We start from the raw sequence: 6,082 nt of genomic DNA on the forward strand, positions 1-6,082 counted from the left end.
AGACTGAGGAGACAAAGTATTCGAGGTAACAGGAGTAATAATGTGTTAGTGGTTGTAATTAAAGTAATAGTTATTGAAGCATCAGAAGGTAGTAAGAGTGTTATTACTTGATAATATTACCAACATCAAAAGTAAAGGTTTAATGATAGATAAAAATAATGCAAGTATTGTTATGACTGGATCACATATTGTCTTTATGTCCAGTAACTACTAATGTTACTGTCAATATCACACACAGAAGCAGTAGTTGTTGTAGTAGTAGTAGTAGTGTAATTTTAAGGAGAACCGGTATTGTAATACTATTTGCATTGTATAATAACAATAGCAGTAAAAGTTGTTTTTTTTAGTTTGTAGTAAAGGTAGTAAGAGTAACAGTAGTAGAGGTGGTGGTGGTGGTGGTGTTGTACCGGGTAACACATACGTGGAGGAAGTGGTGTCGTAGGATATGATGAGTCGTTCATTGTCACAGTCTTCCAGGTTAAATACTTCGCAGGCGACTCCAAGCTTGGCACTCAGTGACTGGCAGACGATATTCTGTTGACAACTGTGGGAAGGAGTGAACACCTGTAGACGTTATTGTGGAAGACGGAATAATCTTAGAGGAATACAGGTGTTGGTGGAAGTAACACCTGTGGTGGTGATAATGTTAGAGGAACACAGGTAGAACTAACAACTGTAATCGTCTTTGTATCCTCGGGAAGGTTACAGTTTGGACGCCATTTAGTTTGTCATCTTGGTATTGTGTCTTAGATAGGGTTGTCATATCTGAACATTAAAAAAAGAGGACGTTCCCGAAGACATCAGCCGCCCCCCCCCTTGCCTGGCACACACTTTGGCGCTATGTAACCTTGATGCAGCCGTGACCGTTTTATGCTCTGGAAAAGTACAACAAATCGTAAGCACTAGCTGTGGCACCAAGCGACAAACCCACAACAAAGACTAAGATCAAACACTGTCACTGCAGGTTAAAGACTGGCCAACCACCGGCCACCGTCATAGTTGTCGACACACGTAAATAATATAAGGAAAGTGGCTAGATTGTGGTTGGAAATTGCTAAAATGCCTTAAAAGCAGGACAAGAAAAACAAACGCTACCGTGTAAAATAAGCCATAAGAAAAAAATGGTATACTTTCAACATTTCATTTATGGCTGTAATAGCAACTAAATATAAAATAATATAATAATGCGCGTGGCTGAAGAACAAGGAAAAGCAGTACATGGCACTACAGTTTACCCCAAAAACTGCTAGCAGCTAAGTTGACACCACCGTACAGGCGTACACGTGACTTATCAGCTGACGAGAACTGAACAAGATCTCTACTGTTTCCACCTCCCCTCTCTCACAGTCTCTCTCTCTCTCTCTCGTCATTACAGTTTCATGTTTCTTTCCGTGGAGAAAATGATGGAAGCTGAAATTCCGGACTTTTGAAGAATTTTAAAAATTCCTTCTGGATGAAGATTTCGAGACCTAAATGGAGGACATGTCCGGGAAAATACGGACGTATGGCAACCCTGGTCTTAGAGATATTGGAACACCTTTAATTTAAGAGAAACATTAAACACCTTGAGGATCCTCGTTTAAAAGTTACAGTAACTTACGTTAATATGACTGCAGACGTGAACATGTATTTAACTGAAGCAACAGCACAAACATATTGACCTGAGACTACCTGTATTGTTATGGTGTACCTGTAGTGTTATGGTGTACGTGTGAAGGTGAACTGGGGATGATCTTACCTGCTCTTGTTGGTCAGGCGGGCGGGGTAACCTGGTGACTGCACCAAGACCACATCGCCGAGTTTCATGGTGTGGGGGCCACACGGAAGGATCACTGGATCTACCGGAGCAGTTTTGTTGTCTATTGCTCCTATAACAGTGACGGTCACCACCAGTAGCGTCAACATGTACTTCATCCTCAAACAACTTGTTCACTTCTCTGTAACAACTGAACAAGTTTTGTGGGTTAATAAAGTGTTTATTATCACATATAATAGTTATCTCCTACGACTTAGAATATAATATGAAATGTTTAACGTTCATGTTAGCAGTAATAATAATTGTTTATGTTTTCACCTTAGTTACATCTTGATATGAATTAGTAAAAGTAACATACATCATTAATTCTGTTTTAGCCGATCTCGTAGGACCAGTCGTAACACCTGATAAGTGTAAACATGTTAACAACAATACTCATAATAAGAAAACTTAACAAAAGGTAAACATTTCAAACAATTTCGTGGATGATAAATGACCATCATAAATAATAATAATAATAATAATAATAATAGTAATAATTATGTTACACTGTTTAATTTGCCTCATTATCTTCAGCTTTTGAGAACAAGTTAAAAAGTAATAGCGGATACTGTACTGTACCGTAATATATAGTACTGTACTGCGCTGTGCTGTACTAAACAGTACTGCACTGCACTGCACTGTGCTGTACTAAACAGTACTGCACTGCACTGCACTATGCTGTACTATGCAATACTGTACCTTTTAGTACTGTACTGCGCTGTGCTGTACTATACAGTACTGTGCTGTACTATACCTCTTAGTACTGTACTGCACTGTGCTGTACTGTACCTTTCAGTACTGTCCTGCACTGTGCTGTACTGTACCTTTTAGTACTGTACCGCGCTGTGCTGTACTGTACCTTTCAGTACTGTCCTGCACTGTGCTGTACTGTACCTTTTAGTACTGTACCGCGCTGTGCTGTACTGTACCTTTCAGTACTGTCCTGCACTGTGCTGTACTGTACCTTTTAGTACTGTCCTGCACTGTGCTGTACTGTACCTTTCAGTACTGCCCTGCACTGTGCTGTACTGTACAGTATTGTGCTGTACAATAAACAGTATAACTTAACTTGAGGGAAGGTTGTTGGTATATTGTGTGTATGTTTATACATGTAACTGGCGGCGTGTATCACGCTCTGTATGTTAATTACCGACTACAGCCCATACAAGTATTTTTAACATTATTGTCAAACGTTAGAAAGTGAGAGACTACCACTACCAGGTATAACTTGTTAATGTTAACAACAAGTTATATTGTCACGTGTTGTGATGGTCTATATTACAGTACTACCACTACCAGGTATAACTTGTTAATGTTAACAACAAGTTATATTGTCACGTGTTGTGATGGTCTATATTACAGTACTATCACTACCAGGTATAGCTTGTTAATGTTAACTACAAGTTATATTGGTCACGTGTTGTGATGGTCTATATTACAGTACTACCACTACCAGGTATAACTTGTTAATGTTAACTACAAGTTATATTGGTCACGTGTTGTGTTGGTCTATATTACAGTACTACCACTACCAGGTATAACTTGTTAATGTTAACTACAAGTTATATTGGTCACGTGTTGTGATGGTCTATATTACAGTACTACCACTACCAGGTATAACTTGTTAATGATAACTACAAGTTATATTGGTCACGTGTTGTGATGGTCTATATTACAGTACTACCACTACCAGGTATAACTTGTTAATGTTAACTACAAGTTATATTGGTCACGTGTTGTGATGGTCTATATTACAGTACTACCACTACCAGGTATAACTTGTTAATGTTAACAAGTTATATTGGTCACGTGTTGTGATGGTCTATATTACAGTACTACCACTACCAGGTATAACTTGTTAATGTTAACAAGTTATATTGGTCACGTGTTGTGATGGTCTATATTACAGTACTACCACTACCAGGTATAACTTGTTAATGTTAACTATAAGTTATATTGGTCACGTGTTGTGATGGTCTATATTACAGTACTACCACTACCAGGTATAACTTGTTAATGTTAAATACAAGTTATATTGGTCACGTGTTGTGATGGTCTATATTACAGTACTACCACTACCAGGTATAACTTGTTAATGATAACTACAAGTTATATTGGTCACGTGTTGTGATGGTCTATATTACAGTACTACCACTACCAGGTATAACTTGTTAATGTTAACAACAAGTTATATTGGTCACGTGTTGTGATGGTCTATATTACAGTACTACCACTACCAGGTATAACTTGTTAATGATAACTACAAGTTATATTGGTCACGTGTTGTGATGGTCTATATTACAGTACTACCACTACCAGGTATAACTTGTTAATGTTAACAACAAGTTATATTGGTCACGTGTTGTGATGATCTATATTACAGTACTACCACTACCAGGTATAACTTGTTAATGTTAACTACAAGTTATATTGGTCACGTGTTGTGATGGTCTATATTACAGTACTACCACCACCAGGTATAACTTGTTAATGTTAACTACAAGTTATATTATTGGTGCATCATTGTGATGATCTATATTGCAGTATACCACTGCAGGTATAACTTGTTAATGTTTAACTACAATTATATTGGTCACGTGATGTTGTGATGATCTATATTACAATGCCTACCGTTATAGCCGCCAATGTTAATAACAAGTTATATTGGTCGTGTTGGCGATGGTCTATATTACATTTTACTGCCAGGTACTTAGCATTATCATTGTATGGTTATATTGGTACGATGTTGTGATGGTCTATATACATTACTTACGCTGCAGGCTCTTGTCTTAGCAACAAGTTATATTGGTCACGTGTTTGTGATGAACCATATTACAGTACTACCACTACAGGTATAACTTGTTAATGTTAACTACAAGTTATATTGGTCACGTGTTGTGATGGTCTATATTACAGTACTACCACCACCAGGTATAACTTGTTAATGTTAACTACAAGTTATATTGGTCACGTGTTGTGATGATCTATATTACAGTATTACCACTACCAGGTATAACTTGTTAATGTTAACTACAAGTTATATTGGTCACGTGTTGTGATGGTCTATATTACAGTACTACCACTACCAGGTATAACCTGTTAATGTTAACAACAAGTTATATTGGTCACGTGTTGTGATGGTCTATATTACAGTACTACCACTACCAGGTATAACTTGTTAATGTTAACAACAAGTTATATTGGTCACGTGTTGTGATGGTCTATATTACAGTACTACCACTACCAGGTATAACCTGTTAATGTTAACAACAAGTTATATTGGTCACGTGTTGTGATGGTCTATATTACAGTACTACCACTACCAGGTATAACTTGTTAATGTTAACAACAAGTTATATTGGTCACGTGTTGTGATGGTCTATATTACAGTACTACCACTACCAGGTATAACTTAATGTTAACAACAAGTTATATTGGTCTATGTTGTGATGAATATATATTGCAATTACTACTGCAGGTATAACTTGTTAATGTTAACTACAGGTTATATTGGTCACGCGTTGTGATGGTCTATATTACAGTACTACCACTACCAGGTATAACTTGTTAATGTTAACTACAGGTTATATTGGTCAAATGTTGTGATGGTCTATATTACAGTACTACCACTACCAGGTATAACTTGTTAATGTTAACTACAGGTTATATTGGTCAAATGTTGTGATGGTCTATATTACAGTACTACCACTACCAGGTATAACTTGTTAATGTTAACTACAGGTTATATTGGTCACGTGTTGTGATGGTCTAACAACTCGGTTATGGCGGGGTATAAGTTTACTAATACACTTCGCTTGACACACAATACTCACCTGTGTACAGGTGTACTAGTAATAGTGTTGTGCTTCTCCTCCTCCTCGCAGGCCAATATAAACACTCCCCCCCCCCTTCACCCCAACTCCCACAATGCATCACTACACCGCCGAGTTTCTCATCCCTATTTTATAGAAACATTTAAGAGTGACAATATACATAAATGACAGGTAAAGAGATTTACCTGTTGATGAAGGTACTCTACACCTGAGTACACCTGAACACCTTGTTGATGAACCACTGTATTAACTCCACTATACAAATGAGTTAACATTAATGACTTGGTGCCCCTTAAGTATGACGTCACTGCCAACACTGTTACAGGTTTACAATGTGGCGCATCTGTTACCGAGACCTTCATGTTATAAATACTGTATGCATGTATGTATGTATGAATATATGTATGTATCTATGTATGTACGTATGCATATTACAGATTCAGTTTTGAAA

The 6,082-nt window shown here is 37.3% G+C and overlaps 1 long non-coding RNA gene across 1 annotated transcript; it reads right to left on the reverse strand.

The window, feature by feature from the left end:
• Positions 1-397: 397 nt before the first annotated feature.
• On the reverse strand, positions 398-5,656 carry LOC121874069. Its single transcript, XR_006090358.1, has 3 exons — positions 5,632-5,656; positions 1,739-1,946; positions 398-544 (listed from the first exon to the last, which is right to left on the reverse strand). It is a non-coding gene; the product is annotated as an uncharacterized LOC121874069 (long non-coding RNA).
• Between the last annotated feature and the right edge of the window lie 426 nt (positions 5,657-6,082).

The sequence above is a fragment of the Homarus americanus genome, unplaced genomic scaffold, assembly GCF_018991925.1.
Source record: "Homarus americanus isolate GMGI-L3 unplaced genomic scaffold, GMGI_Hamer_2.0 scaffold10997, whole genome shotgun sequence".
NCBI lineage: Eukaryota > Metazoa > Arthropoda > Malacostraca > Decapoda > Nephropidae > Homarus > Homarus americanus.